The sequence below is a fragment of the Lycorma delicatula genome, chromosome 9, assembly GCF_047948215.1.
Source record: "Lycorma delicatula isolate Av1 chromosome 9, ASM4794821v1, whole genome shotgun sequence".
Classification (NCBI taxonomy): domain Eukaryota; kingdom Metazoa; phylum Arthropoda; class Insecta; order Hemiptera; family Fulgoridae; genus Lycorma; species Lycorma delicatula.
Genome location: NC_134463.1, coordinates 33,684,506 through 33,701,895, shown reverse-complemented (window position 1 = coordinate 33,701,895; position 17,390 = coordinate 33,684,506). Strand labels below are relative to the sequence as shown.

Below are 17,390 nucleotides of genomic sequence, written 5' to 3'. Positions count from 1 at the left end.
TATTACTTATATTTTCACTATTTTTCAACCTAAAATTAAATGTTAATATGTTTATAAAATTATATTTTTAAATATGTAGGATTTAAAAAAATAAAACTAAAAAATTTAACCAGCAAGACTTTAAAAAAAATACAGCAGGCTATTGGCAGATTCTATATGACATTTCACATGTTTGATAATGAGGAAAAAACTTTGTTAAATTAGCCTAAGTGAAAGTTAAACAAACATTTGTAAAAAAAAGAAACAATAAGATGGAGTTAATTAATTCTATCTGATAATAGTTTATTTTTATAATAATTAGCAAAAAGTTTTACAGAGGCATTACTAATTATCTGACATAAAACAGTTTCTTTTTTCACATTTGTTTGACATTCTTTATGTAATTGATAAATAAAAATAAGCTGAATCATTCTGATAAAATTTAATTTGTAAAAAAATACAATTAGCAATAATTTATTGACTGAATGATTTTTAAAAATAATCTCCACATGTAAAAATTCATAGTAATAAAACTAATTTTTTTCTTTAAACAAATTTTTTTTGTTTAAAATGGAAATATAATTACCAAAATGTAATATATCTGTCATTTTATAAAGACAGAAATACAGTACACGTTAAAAAACAAAAAAAAAATCATTTATTTATAAATCTACAGTGGCAGGATAAAAAATAAAATAGAGCTTCAAATTTTCAGAAATTTCTCAAAAAGGTTTTTAAGTTCTTAAAATTTTTGTTTGATTTTTGTACGAATGGTAGTCAAAGTCTTTCTAGAAAGTCAGCCACTGTATTTTCAGTAGCAATTCATTTTTAGCATTAGCAAATAACTTGCCTATCAAATTTGGATAAAGTAGCTTTATTAAAAATAATTAGGATTTTTAGAGAAAATATTTACGCCACTCAATTTAAACTATCTATACTACTGTAATACAAATTAAAAAATTCATTGTTTTGGAAGTAAGTACAATATGTATATTTTCAAAAAAGATCCGTGTCTATTTTGTTTTCTCCAAATGAATTCACAAAGATAATCCAGTAACTCCTGGCTAATACCAAACTCTTTTCAGTTTATGAGCTTTATTTAAGTCCACAATGATTCCAGATTTAGTCTGTGTAACTGATTAGATTCTACAAAATTTTCAGAATGATTCACAGATACTGTAAGGCAAGTTACAAATACTTGGTACATGATGCTGTTAGATACATGATGCCCGTAAATCTGAATTATTATTGTTCTTGGCAAGATAGATTCTTTATTGCACACAGAAATTTTTCAACAGTTATGTCCATTACAGTAGCAGAAAACAACCTTTGGTTTTGTAACATAACCACCAAACATTGAAGTGACAGATAAATATGTCCAATATTGCATTTTCTTTTGAAAAAGGCAAGTCTCGTCTATTTTGATTGTTGTAGCAAGATCCCTGATGACAATTAGGTGCTGAATTAAAAAATTAATATAAATGTCACCAAAAAAGTTTTTTTCAATCGGTTATTATATTACCAGCCATAATAATTTTTAGAAACAAAATTTTGTATGGCAAATTATTCTTACTAAGTCGTACATGAAAATAATTAGTATACCTAACATCATTTGCCTTTCCTAAGTTTAACTTTTGAGTTAAAAATTACAAAGTATATCATTTGAAATATTGCCTGAAATAAGTACAAAATACTGCCTATCATTTGACACCATTAAAGATAGAACTATGTCATCATCTATAGATAGTAAAAACCCCATTGCATTCTCATTATCTCATATATCTCTCAATTAACCCAAACAAATAAGACAAAATCTACAATATATATTTATCTGAGAAATCGCTTTCTTACAAACAAAAGAAACTTTTAGTTAATAAAAATATTTTTGCAGATTTATGTTCTCGACTTATAATAATAATAATAATAATAATAAATGTAAACTATCACAAAAATTACAAAAAAAAACACTAAATTTAAAAATAAAAAAAAAACTGGCAAAATATTGCATGACTTTCCCAGTGGGGAAAATTTATTTATAAAGTGATCTCTAACAACAAAATTACGTTTTTTAGATGATAACTTCTTAGATGATATCTTCTTATATAACAGATATGACTAACATTATACTATGACGACAAGTTGTTGTAATTTTAACATTTTATAAATTTACATTTTACATAATTTAATTTTAAATATCTGAAATTAAAGAATAACTTTTCCTAAGGATGGTCGAGTGATCGAAAGTGCTAGAAAAGAGAACACAGACAAATTGTTGGTAAGGTTAAATTTCATTTATTTATAAATAAATAACAAAATTAATTTAAAAGGGACTTGTTTAAAAGTATTTAAAAAAAATATATAACTAATGAAAATACTGAAGAAAAAAATTGCTTCCAGAATATAATATAGATGCCAAAGCTAAATGAATTTTAATATCCCAAGAGTTAGAGCCAAAAAATAAAAAAAAACAGAATATACAAATATTTTTTTTTTGAAGTGGGGAATAAATCTTAGAAAATTTCTAAAATATTCATACACAGGTTAAGCTTAACAAATTTGTTTAAGTAACTAATTGTTTATTTGTTTAAGTACTAAATTTGTTTCTCTATATCTAACACTCTCTTTGATAAAGACTAAAATAAAAAAAATAAAATTATCAGACAAACTTTTATGGATTTTAGGTCCAAATTTTACCCACCGGCTTGGTCTAGTGGTGAATGCATCTTCCCAAATCAGCTGATTTGGAAGTCGAGTGTTCCAGCATTCTAGTCCTGGTATAGTCAGTTATTTTTACATGGATTTGAATACTAGATCGTGGATACTGGTGTTCATTGGTGGCTGGGTTTCAATTAACCACACATCTCAGGAATGGTCGAACTGAGACTGCACAAGACTACACTTCAGTTACATTCATACATATCATCCTCATTCATACTCTGAAGTATTATCTGAAAGGTAATTACTGAAGGCTAAACAGGAAAAAGAAAGGTCCAAATTTTATAAAACTCTACATATTTCTTTATAGCTCTATATCTGAAGTATAAACTTTCAAAAAAATTTTAATTTAAGGAAGATAGAGCAAAACAACAAAAAACATATATTTTAATTTTATGAGGTGGGAGTTAAGTTTTGAAATTGTTTTCATTATTTATGTGGTGTAGATAACAATTTGCTTTAATGCAGTTTTCTCTAAAATCCTCTGCAGAAAATCTAAATTGTTTTTTCATGTTATCCCTCCACCCCTTTAACAAAAATGTTGAAATAAAATTAATATGATCAATCAATCCCCCATGAACAGAAATTTTTGAGCCAAATTTAAAGAAAATTTGTTTGGTCAACCTGAGATATAAGGGTAAAGGTAGTGCAAAATATATACATATTCGGACACAGATAAATACATATATACATATGTTTTTTTGGGTCTAGACGAACTAACTGGACCCTAAAATGTAAAGATTGGTAAAAAACCTGATACCCCATTTTTGATAAGGTCACCAAACTTTCCCCTTTAATATAGCCACTCTAGCTATATTTACCAGAAAAGTAAAATTTACATTACTGAGGAATCAAGTGGCAGGCATCTTCAAGAAAAGACCTGACAGTTAAATACAGATAAAGATTAGCATGAACAAAAATAATGTGTAAAGATACTGATGGTGGATGCGGCTGCATGTGAGAATGCACTTTTTTCACTACTTTCATTTAAAGGGTTAAAAATCAGTTCACATTTACTCTAGTTAATTCAGAATATAAAAAAATGGATTAAATCAAAATAATTGAAATTACAATTTAATTTGGTAAACATTTAAAGAAATGTAAATTATGGAGTTTGACACTCATTTCTTCTATTCTATGAAACAACAATGTCAGATCTGTAACATTTATGCATAAGTGTAATAATATAACAAAATATTTTAAGAGAATGTTAAAAACAAAAAACAAAATAATAACTTTGATAAATTATTATTTTATTTTTATTTATAATATCATAACATATGAAATAAATCACATTTATAAAATATTAACACTGACTACAGTAACATATCAGTGTTTACATATTTATTCAATTAATTATAGCATATAATATGAAATAACTAAATTTATTGTATTTAATATAATTATTACATAACAATACAAAAAATTATAACATACATATACATTTATAAGGTTTCAAATACATTTTTATAAAATAATATAAAACAAATAATATTTAAATACTTACATAAAAACAACAATGGTATTTTCAATGCAATAATTATTAAAATAACAAGAACTAATTAAAAACAAGTAGCATATATAAAATTAATATATTTTTCTTACATTTTTTACACTTTTTACATTATATTATAATCCACCAACACTGTAATATTAAACTTAAATTATACTCCATTAATCTATCTTCACATAAAGAGTAAAAATGTCAAGCTCATTCAAGGAATCAATATGAAATAATCCCCTGATATGTTACATAAATATACAAACTGAGCCAACAGTCTTATTGTATTGGTCCTAATCCATTAGCTTAATTAATGTTACATTAAGTGCCATAACCTTTAAAAGTTATATGCGACTTAAAATAAATCACAAGTCACTCTCAAAAACAGACATAGTTGTTCTCAAGAAAAACAAGCACCCCATGACACACTTTCTAAGGAAAATGGTTTCAGATTGTGTTCTTCATCGAGCTGAATGTAATGTAGACATAACATACTTTAATTTTATAACCAAGCCATCAACTGCAAGTTATAATAAACCTACAAGCGACATCATCATTCTGCTGACTACAACAACTGGCTATACAATGTACATCATTACTCCCGCAGTATGCATTACAAGCATCACGACTGTAAAAATCATATGAACAGATAACATAAAGCAAAATGATTGATTTTATTATAATAAAAAGATAATTAAATCATATTAAATGAAATAATAAATTTTTAAAACTCAAGTTATATGACAATGATATGACAAATTTAATGGCATATAAAAACGTGATATAAAAAATCTTTAATTATTTATTATACAATAATTTACTCATGATTGACGAAAAACACTAGCAACAAACATACTCAACTTTCCTAACCAAATGAATATAAGGTAAGTATTAAAAAATATTTAAAATTTTCTTTGGAATTTGGAAATAAATGAAATTAATAAAATGTTTAAAGTTTCTAAAATATACTCTATAATTACAAATCTTTAATTTTTTATTAATGAAACTCAACAGAGAGATTAATTGTGAAATAATGTTTTCTGTATTGTACATTTTTATGTTGTTTACTGTACATCATTCAACAGTATTTGTATTTATTTCTAATTACGCTTTTATTTTGTGAAATTATAATTTGAATGTTTTACTATTATAGTCTTTAACTACTTGTTTAATTTTAGGATCAACTGATACAATTATTTGTATGTTTTGTCTTGGTTACACAATGTTCTTCTGTCCTTTAAGTTGCGCCCACATTTGGTACATTCCCAGGTGGTGGATAGGGACGGCTGGATATATGCAGGGAAGGTGGGGAATAAAATACCAACCGTGAATCAGACCAACAATTCAAATCCACCTTCTATCAGACAGAAGGAACCAATCAAAGTGGTCAGTGTCTGTTCACCACAGTTATGGCTGAAGACTTACATTCTGAAACTAACCATTTCAGTCCTAACAAACTAGGCTTCGGCCCAAACCTTTTGATAATCAAGCACTACGAAGTGTTGCAGGAAACAAGTTTTTATCCCATATGGTAACCAATTCACTGCTGTCAAGAACAGTAAAACCAGGCATTCAGTCTGGGGAGTTTGAACTGAAACACAAACAGAGCGATCAGTGACCTCTACCCAACTTCAAACTAAAATTAAACTCTTTTTTTGGAATACCAAACATAAACTCACTCAAGTTTTGAGTTAGTGGTTAGAGTATGCAGGTGTCTTTTTTTCTGATAGTCTTTTTGGTCAGTTTTGTGGTTTTTTTGGATTGTTCGTTGATCATTTTTTTGGTTTGTAAGTGTAAAAGTTCGAACTATAGTTGTATGCATGAGTATTAGTGTAAGTAAGCGTTTTTGTGTTTTATATTTGCTTTTTGTCATTGTGCGGTATATAGTCTATTGACAAGGGTCATAGACTCGTGTTTCATGGCTTTAATTGGAGTTTTAGACAAACTGTAAGTACTCTTTGGCTTGATCGTTGAATAACTTTTATGAGGAGTTTTTTAGTATAATTAAAATTTTTTGTCGTTATAACTTTTATTAATCATTAGTTCTACTATTGGTTATAAAGGTTAGTTTTAATAGGCTAGTTCGGTCTACAAGTTTAGGCAGGTCTTCAGGCTTGTTGTTTACCTCGTAAAACTGATTGAATTATTCCTACTTTCGATAGTTTGCAGTTCGCAAGTTCTGGCGGGCTTTAAACTGTCTTTATATTTGTGGTCTCCTCTCCCTGATAAATCAGACCGAAGAGTCCGAAGTAGTAATCAAACTAGGGGTTTGAACTATGTTCACCAAGGGAACTATGAATACATTCTGTTATTGCAAACAACAATTCTTGTGGTATGTTATTTACTGATTGTCTCAAATATTATGAGACATTTACACACAATAGCTCAATTTAATGTAGAACTAGGCGTGGGGTTCATGTTTCCGCGAACATGTTAACTAGTAATGAAGTAGGATGACTAGTAATAGGATAACTAGTAATGGTTAGGCAATGAAGCAGGACAGTCAAGATGTCCGAAAGAAGCCTACAGCAAAGGTGAAGGCTGAGTCATAATTCACTGATGTAAATGTCTACCAAGGAATTTATATTGGTGGCATCCCAATGAGGCCTGACTTATTACTGCGAGATGTAAAAAATTAGAGGGTCAAAAGACGACCTCCATTAAAGCCCATGAGGGCTAGGAACAGGGGGGTGGCGACCGGAATTGTCACAAGGCTTCCGAACCTGTCACTTGTCTTCTGAACTTCACTGCGTAAAGTGTAGGTTAGTTGTGGCAGGGAATCCTTCCCACATCATAACTACCAAACCACTTTTGCCATTGTATTGCAAACATTTTGATGACAGTACTTCTTGTAATTTACTTAAATTGAAGAATTCAGCAGCACAAATCTCAGGGGTTTAAACCCAAGAAAAGTCTTCCTCAATCACCAGTACAAGGTGCCGGACAATCTGTGTCAAAACCAGAGGAGAGTGGCCCTTTTGTGATCAATAACCCAGGAGCTACAAGGACTTATCAAGTCACCAAAAAGTGCTGATTCACTTACAGGTTACTTAAGAAAAGAAGACAATAGGATACTGAAGTGCATACCCTTGTACTTTAACACCTTGTGCATGGTACAAGCACAAGGTAAAACTCAATTCTAAGCAATATTAGATGTTTTGGATGGGCAAATCAAATACTTAAGTAAGCTGATTGCCACCAATGTTAACACTACAACAGAGATTAAGGAATGTGCTAACAAATTATTAGATTATATGATAAAATTGGAAGAACTAAGGGGCTGCTGGCATGTTCCTAAGGAGGTTACTTGTTTGACGAAAGTGTAGCAAGGTCACTATACAGATTCCAGTAACATATGGAATGCACGAAGTGAAAGCAGCATTGGAGGATGGAGCTGATGAGGATATGGTAGCAAGGCTTATCCTTACAAGATGGCCTAAAGAGCTCCTCAAATTACAGAGATGGTTTAAAGAGCTTTCTAAATACTGAGATTGTAGAGGACCCTGCGGCTGTAGAATACTTCAATACAGCACGGGTTTTTGACTTGGCTGCGAATCATGATCTGGGACCCTAGAGAAAATTATTACAAGGGTTCCATGAATTAGAAAACTGATGCAGGAGGACAACCTGAGACTCAGCAAGGTTCCTTTAGAGCGCTCAAGTGTGCAAAGCAGTTAAATTGCAAGAGCAAGGTGACCTACATATTACTAGTAAATACTGTTGACAATGAAGATAAAAAACCATTATAGACCTTATACATGTGGTGGTCAAGATTGTGGACAGCGAAAGTAAAGTTTGTGTTAGTGAGGGCACCGATAAAATCGGCTATGTTTAAGGAGAATTGTAGAATACTATGATTGGAGAAGCAACACAAAATTCATTGCCGAAAAGCTGAAGAAGGAGATTGCTCAAAGGGTCAAAGTTGTTAATGTCACTGGGTGCAGAGTGAGCAGAGTCCATCTGTTAATTAAAGATATAGACGACCTGACCTCTGAACAGGAAAACAAAGAAACTTTTTGTCAGGTGGTTGGGGAGAGCAGACCAGTCAAGGTAATGCCCACCAGGCCAGCATTCGGGGCAATGAAGGTGGCATTTCCTGCGGTGAGTGCTGATCAGCTTCTGAAGGGTGGTTGGATAAGAGTTGGCTGGGGGGCCTGCAAGATCATATGACTGATGAATCAGATAAATTTTTTTTTTCTAAAAGCATCAACCTCAAAAGCTAACAGCATCTATAAGAATGTAAAAGAAAATTAATTTAAAAATGACTTGTTTATTTTAATGAATTTAAGTTTTCTCTTTTTAATATAATTACATGCAATTACACACAATGTTAAATAACTATGAGTAAAAAGAATTAAAGCATATAAAATTCAGTAACGATGAATTATATAAAAATTTACTTTAATGAGTAAATATTATAATTATGTTAATTACTTATTTCTAATTCACAATACCAATTCCTATACAAACTTCTACTTTTTCAGATTCTAATAAAACATTTGGTCCCATTTGATTAAGTTAAATGGGGTTTATGGAATTAATTTTTAGAAAAATTTTAATAAGTATTATTTTACATCAACTGTTGAAGAATCAAAATAAAAACATGGAAAAATGAAAATACTAATGAAAATAAATGAAGTCATTAATTAAATGTGTATAATATTGTTCTCATAACTAACTCCATAATATTAACTCCATTTAATCTTTTACGTTAAAATAAAATAAAAACCTTGCAATTTCATTAAAACAGATTGAAAATTTTTAATCCTTACACATGTAAACACCAACTAAAAATAAATAAATTACATTCCAAAACAGTACCAATGTAGTAATAATGGTTATATTATTATTATTATAAAATTTAATAACAAAATACAAAGAGTTTACATACAGAGAGTTCTGATAATTTTTTTATTTGATGTCTTTTTATTGATGTTTAAAAAAAATTCAATAATTTAATAAAATAGAATAAAAAGTTAATTCATACAACTTATAAATAAAATATGAAAAACCCAATATCCCAAATCAAATATTGTATTAGTGATATTATAAAATTAATAATAACAAATTATAATTTATTCCATTAATTTTTGTACTATAATAAAATAATCTAAAAATTTAATAAAATAATTGCCCTGGACATCCAACCCCGCATCTGTGCAGTTATACCGATGCACACATCTGGGGCAGGCAACAACATGGAACTTCGGTACTTTCGCTTACATCAGCCAACAGAAAAATGGTTCTGCTCAGGAGATCCCTCTGGAGTTTAGGATTGGCGGTCCCCAGCTGGTTGCAGTTGTGCTTCTCGGTTTCACTGTTTACAGTGGTGGCGGAGGGCGTGACTGTGATCTGTTTTTGCCAACGCTGGGCGGAGTGCAGATGAGGATTGCCCATCCCTTTTCCATTGTGGAGCCAGGTTTAGGGTGGGCTGCTATGAGCTTGCTCTGCCAAAGTCTTGCACCACCCACTGTGTTCCTGTCACTTTGGCCCTTGGCAGGGATTGTCCCATGGGTGGGGGTACCAGAACCCTTACTGCCACATGCAAGCCTTAGGACGTCAGTATCATGGGTCAGGCAGTGCCTGACTCCCTGGGCTGGGTTAAATTTGTGGGAGGCGGCTGACTGGGGGAACCCAAGCAGGATCAATGGTACAATGCATGCTCAACTGTCTCTCCAACCATACCTTGAAACACACTGCCTGGCAAGACTCTGGATTATGGATAATTTATCATCTACAACTTCCGTGGCAGAGGGTCCAAGTATTCATCTCCTTTGAGGAATGAACCTTCGACCAGTTACAAAATGAAAGACAGTGAAAGCAGAATAGACAAAAAGCCTGTAGCTAAAGTGGAAGTAGCAAAACTCCCCATGCAGGAACTGAGAAAATAGATACAAAAGTTCTGGAAGAAGAGGATTTAACTAAAACAAAAATGGATTCTCCAAAAGGACAGAGGCCTTCAGCCGCCCAACATGTTCTAGCAGTGAGTGCATCTAGTCTGGACTGTGATGTACGTCTCACCACGCCGCAGGAACTGGTGTCGTCTGATGCTGGCAGCAAGTGATCCTCTGTGATTTCCAATGGAGAAATTGAAGATTCCATCTTCGAGGCCTCAGATCGGAATTTGACATCTAGGCCTTTAGGAAGATAGAGAAGAGGAACAAGGAAGGATGACCAAGGGAAAATCTAGGTGATAAGCATTAAGAAGAGGTCAGTGTTTATGTATTTTCATGAATTTTAATGAAAAGATGAACATTATTTGTTTAAGTGGCAAGGGATCTTTACGTTCTTATCATTATGTTTTACATTTTTTAAATAAGTGCATTTTTAATTTTTGTAAATGTGTTTTTGAAAGTGTGAATTTGATTGATTTTTGACTTTTCATAAAAAATGGTTTATGGTTTTAAGTGGCAAGAGCCCTTTATACCCTTGTCATATTGTGTTTCTTTTGGAGTTTTGTTATACAACTTGAAAAGTCTATTTCTAGATGATCTGTTTTGACAAGAGTAGTCTACAGATTTTGTCGCTAGTGTTTTTTTAACAGGTAGGGAAAGTATTTATTTTTCTTTTTGATGTGGAAGGGGCTAATGACTACAGCAGTCAGTGCCCCTAAAACTTCAAAAAAATATAATAATTAATATTTAATATTAATAAACAAATAAAAAATAAATAAATAAAATAAAATTTAATATTAATATATTATATATTTTGGATTTTTATATTAAAATATTAATAAAATAATTTTTTAATTATTATTTTCATTATAATAATTTATTTTTTTATATTTTTAATAATAATTTATTAATAATTATATTATTAATATAATAATATTAATCAAATATTTTATTACTGTTTGTTTTATTAACTGTAGAATAAAAACAATAAAATACACAAGTTTCTAAAATTATGAAGTACATTATTTAAGCTAATCTGCAATTTAAAAAATTTTATATTAGCAAAAATAATTAACATTGCATAATAGTAACTACAGCATTATAATTTTAGATTAGTAAATAAAATGTAAGCTAAATATAATAAATTTGAGTAAGCTAAAAATAACTAAATAACAAAAATTAATTGGCAACATACAAATAAAACTTTGGCAACTTTTAAATTTTGATAATTTTAAGATCAGTAAACAAGAATGCAAAAAATATATATTATACATAAATTTTAGTACAAAAAAGAACTCTGAACTTACAAAACATATTGCACAAATTTTTAATTTTAAAAAGATAATATAATAAAATGGCACACAAAAATAGCAATGAGAAATTAATATTAAAATTTAATCAAAGTGAAACAAAAATATAATTATTAATTAAATAAAACAATTACTACAATGAGCAAAATATTAAAATCCAGTAGTGTTAATTAGAATAAATAAAAAAAAATTCAAGATAAAAACTTTTGTTGAACAAAGTTATAATCTGAAATACTCCATTACAAATAGAATAAAAGATAAAATTTCTTCTGGAACAAAAGTAAACATAGAAAATAGGATGGTAGAAATACATTTAGTATATGACTGGTTAAAAATTGAGTAAAAAAAGAGTGGGAAAAAATAGGATATTCAGGGCACACCTGAAAGGTATCTTGGATTTCGAATTTTCTAAAAAATTCAAAATGCAAATGGCAGACTGCATCTTTTGAGAACCAACAAACAGAGTGCATTCTAATTTTCATGAGACATTAATGTTATCCCAGGGAAGGTTTTACGCCAGATTAAGGCCCTAGCCATCTTGCAGTGAAGTTGTGAATTTTTCCTCTTGGAATTACTATCATAGTTTTTGATTTAATTTTTCAACATAAAAATAATATAGATCATGCAATTTATAAATATCGGGATTTCCAGCTCTTTACCTTGACCCCTTCCTGAGATTAGGGGTAAGTATCTCAGAAATCTTACTAACACGTTAATGTGCAGTAAGATCATTTATTATCAAGTAGGATAATGTGTGTAATAATGTACACTGTATTTATTACATTTAAATTTTTTATACTAATAAATATTAAAAAGTGGGGGGAAAATAGGGATATTTTTTCATTATGTTGTACTGATAATAATGATTCTTTACATGGATCACATCAGATATACTCTTTTTTTTTTTATAACTTTAATTGTATTTTTTTATATTCATTCATTATTTAATTTATGAATTAAAAATTTATTATATCATTTAATTTTTGTGTTTTAGTTTTCCAATAGTTCTTATGAATTTTCCATGGTTATTAATTACAAAATATTTAATTTTTTAATTATTAAGCAGCTAAACATTTTATCACTCATTATTTTTCTTAGATGCAGGTGAAGGAATTATACTCATGCAATATCAGTGGAGTAAAACAACATATGTAAAAGAACACTAAACACTGTCTTATCTCCATAATTAATGGTTATACAGTATATTATATGTAAGCAAGTGTGAAGAAACACACTCACAAACACAAACATATACAAAGAAGCAAGCAAAACGAAATACTGTGCATCAACCAAATACGCTTACATGAACTTTTTGTACCAATTATAAACAATATTATTAATGATTATAATTTAATTTTTTATATTACATAAAGATTGCTTTCACTGATATATCCTCACACTTCCACCATATTTCAGGTTACCTGTTGCTCAAAGAATACAATAGCTCTTCTCTGACAATGTCGCTTACTATTTATAGACCTTTTCATCAGGCACCAATCCTAAACTTTTATTAATATATATTTAAGCTACTAAAGATTTTATGGAGGATTGCGTCAATCTTAAACATCACATCCTCATGTAATTCTGCTTGGTCAATCAGATTATAACTGGAATTATTGGCTAATCCATTGTCACATTTTTAATTAGCTTTTCAATATTTATGGGCACTTATCACCTACTAGATTGAATTGGGACTACGCATTAATGCGTGGAAGAATTCAGGGCTGCTGGATTTTGTTAGCAGAGGCTATAAAGTGTAACTCAGATGAAACTATCTGACCAACGAATAAGAAACGTTAAATGAATCAGGGCATAACACACTATTATAACAAAGTATGTTTTGAAAGCATCTTGTTGCATACAAAGCTTACCATAATTTTCATTTGGCTGAATCTGTAACTTATCTCTCAACTCTTAAGTGATAAAACATAAAACTGATACATCAAAAAAAATTGGCACGATCTCAGTCAGTGTACCCCAAATGTTATTTCTCCTGTATTTTTTGGTTATTCAATATTTCCTTATGAATACTATACATTTTTCAAATTTCTTTACCTCTAAAATTTGATATATATATCCATTAAACCATTGGCTTGCAATGAAAAAAAATCCTGATGGTGTAGAATTTTGAACCAGATTAAAATGCCTTTTAAATTGATAAAAATATCTTTTATTGCATTTTAATCATTTTGCCTGCATAAAATCCAATGATCCATTCTTATTATGCTCAAGTGATCTATTAGTGATGAATTGACTTATATGATTTCTTATAATGAGTTTCTACCGCACCATACCACATAGCAAAAATATAAATTTCATCTAGTAAGTAAACTTGGAAGTAACCTTTTTTTTTGCTTGATGAAATCACCACATAAGTTTGATAGAAATGGAATTTTGTAGCATATAAAAAATGCCATGCCTAACCGGGATTTGAACACGGGATCTCAGGATGAAAGGCTGAGACGCTACCATTCTGCCACAGAGATTGTATTTTATAAATAATCATTTTAAAGTAATGTACTTTTAACAGTGAAATGTAAGTTATATAAAAAAATATCAGTTTTGGAACTGGATTGCTTCACAATTAATTGAAATAATTTTACACGCTTTATAGCTAAACTGTAATATGAAATAATTTTTGACTTCTGCAAGCGCGCGCGCGCGTGTGTGATGTCATCTACCTCCTTTTATATTTTTAATTAAATTTTTTATAATATAGTTAGAATAATATAATTTGGGAGATACTTCCATCATCACTTACTTCCTTTTCCTATGTAATACATATATTGTTACATGTTGTATGCTGTAATACATATATGTATATTGTTATCTTAATCATAAAATATTAGATTACTTTATCAAAGACCTTCACATGATAACATGGAGGAAAAATAAAAAAATATATGTACAAATAAACATATATTAGTAAGCTTTATTACAAATTTTTTTCTTGCAAAATAAAAATATACTGAATTATTTTTCCAACATTTTACAGTTTACTTCAAGCATTACATTAACACTGTCACTCTTCAATTAGTTTTATGGATAAAAATTTTCTAATAATTAACTATCAATTCTGCAAGTTAACAAAACAACAGTAAAAATTTATTTATTTCAGATACAAAAAGTATATTTTCAAACAAATAATTTTTCTGGCCTATAGTGTTAACAAGTTATTTATTTTTAAACCACACCATACAGAATCCTTAAATATCATAATTACCTTTTGATAATATCTTTTATTAATTTTGTTAAATTTTCCTAAAAAATATTATATGGCAGAGACTTCTCTGTCACACATAAAGATGGCATAAAATTTTGTTAACTCCACTTCCATTCACCCTTGCATATTAATGAAAAACTCTGAAATATTTTTCTTTTTTAAATATCTATATAGACAAATTTCATTTTATGTAAGTAGAAATTATTTCCTTTTTTACCCACACAACTGTGAAATCAAAATAATATATCGGTAAAAATGATTAAATTCATTATGCATATATTATACAATTAACCTATGATTACTTTATAATGTAGATTTATTTACAATTCCTACCAATGAAAATTGATAAAAAATTTTTATACTTATATGCATTTTTAAATTTAATCAATAAAATTTCATCCAGTATACACAATAAAAAAACAAAAAATCTTTTATCAATTACAGTTAAAAGTGATGAAACTAAATTCTGTTTTATAACATATTATAATCAACAAAACAAATTTAGTGTGAGCATTGCATTTATTTTCATAGTTCTTTTAAAAAAAAAAAGTATATAATAATTCTATTGAGTATATTAACTAATAAGATTAACAATGTTTTTTTTTTATTTGGCTTTTTTTTATAACAATAAGTAAAAATTAAACAAAAAATCTTTAAATTAAAAAAAAACATCATTAATATAAATACAACATTACGATGTAATATATCAAAACAATTCTAGGTATTTTTACAGCAGCAAAGAAGAGGTTCAGCAGAACTTATGATGTCAATTACATCGTAATTACTAAAAAGAAAAACTTTACTATTCATTCACTATAATACACGATGGTAGTACTTGTAACATAAAGCACAGAAAAGATGTAGGCAGCCTGATGTTGTACGCAAAGTTTATGCTGATTGTTTAGTTGCTATCATTAACTCATATACAAAACTCATAAAATAACTACTGAAAGAAAATAGTGTTGCCAATATCTATAATACAAAACAAACAAAAAAATTTTAATACAAATCATATCCTCTTCCAAACCATTAATTTAATGACTTAAGTATGTGGGCAAGAAAGAAAATGAGCTTCTGCTAGTAGTAAAACATTACATTTTTAATACAGCAATTCACTTTTTGAGGAGTTATTCTTACGTTAAAGACATTTACAGCATAAAATCCCTTATTTAAAATGTTAACTTTATGGGAGAATTTTTTTTAAATTCTCCCATTACAAATACAATAAATAAAAAAATTAATTAATTATCAAACAAAAAAACAAATAAATATAATTTTAAATAAATCATAATTCAAACATAATAAATAAATGGTTATTTGGAAATTTAGCAGAACTTGTAAGGACAAAAAAATCAGCAGCATCTAGCCAGACATTAAATTTTCTAAAATAGAAAAAATGTTTTACTTAAATAATATTCTATATACTATTAGTATACTTCAACAAACTAATAAATGGGATTCTAAAGTAACTGAAAAATATCATGCAATCAATCTCAGATTTCTGGAGAGGGGAGGTGAGCCTATATCCCTACAAATACAACCCTAATTTAATAATAAAAATTAAACTAAATCGTTGAATATTTATCTACACTTAACAAAACATTTTTTTCATTCTTATTAAGAAACAACAAAGCATTAAGATACAAAACTATTCTTAAAAATTTCTTTATATCCTTGAGGAAACAAGATAAATATAACACAATTTTTAACATATCTAAGTAGTATTTTATAGCTATGTACATGGAATCAATAAAACTAAAACTATATTTCATAATTTTAATTACATCATTGATCAAAAAATAAACATGACTGAATAAATTTAGAATATATAAAAAAAAATTATTTTTAAATAAATGAGAAATATTTTAAACCAACCGTCAATATCAGATAAACAAATATTAATACTGCCTGTAAATTATACAAACATTGCTTGATATATAGAAATTATATCTATAAATTCAATATTTTTTACCTTATGACTTTTTTTTGTTTAATACTTAATGGTTCATAATGAAACTAATAAATGCAGTTTATTATATTTTAAAGTAAAGAAGTACATATACAGTAATTTTTATATAAATTTTGATTGTGTAGTTTTATATTTTTTATGTATGTAAACGATAAAGTGCACCCAAAATTCTTCATATAAAACAATTTAAATAACAAACAAATAAATTCAAAATCAGCAAAAGATGCAAAATGAGAACATTAAACAAGTTAAAAAAAATATTTAGAAAAATTTATAGGCATAAAAATTAGAATTTAAAAAAAAAAAAAAAAAATTAACTATCAGGATTTAAATTTCCTATCACTTGAATCTATTGCTGACTATACAGTGAATGATGCATAACTTCTATAAACAAGTTAGTTAAAAAAAAAATTATTAGTGATAAGTTGTGTGCGAAACAAACATTTTTACCCAGGTAATGTTCTGTTAACTGGTTAACATCTAGAGGTAAATAACGCAATCAGTATTTTATTATACAGATCTACTGTTATTTCGCAATAAGTAAAGAAGCAGTCAATAATTATTTTGTGCCAGTTACGGATTAAACATCTGCAAGGTTTGCTGTGATGGTGTATTTTGTACAGACTACTAACAGCACTGTGTAACCCAATACTTAACAATATTTAAAATCATTTTTTTCAAAATCAGATTATTTTTTTTGCAGCTTATCAGTATGTATTTTTGTAATATACTTACAAAAAAAAATAGAAAACGCTTGTTTGGTCTTTATAAATAACATACAAAAAATCCTATTAATTTG

General features: G+C 28.4%; 1 protein-coding gene across 11 annotated transcripts in view; it reads right to left on the bottom strand.

The window, feature by feature from the left end:
• LOC142330291 (uncharacterized) overlaps positions 1–17,390 on the bottom strand; it is a 145,206-nt gene that overhangs the window by 67,434 nt on the left and 60,382 nt on the right. For 2 of the 11 annotated variants that reach the window (XM_075375495.1, XM_075375496.1), the window contains one exon: positions 3,986–4,823. The exons of 6 other annotated variants lie outside the window; for them this stretch is intronic. The gene's annotated coding sequence lies outside the window, so the exon portion shown is untranslated. Of the gene's footprint in view, positions 1–3,984; positions 4,824–11,294; positions 15,595–17,390 lie in introns of those variants that run through there. 3 more of the 11 variants (XM_075375494.1, XM_075375492.1, XM_075375493.1) reach the window with 3 other exon arrangements.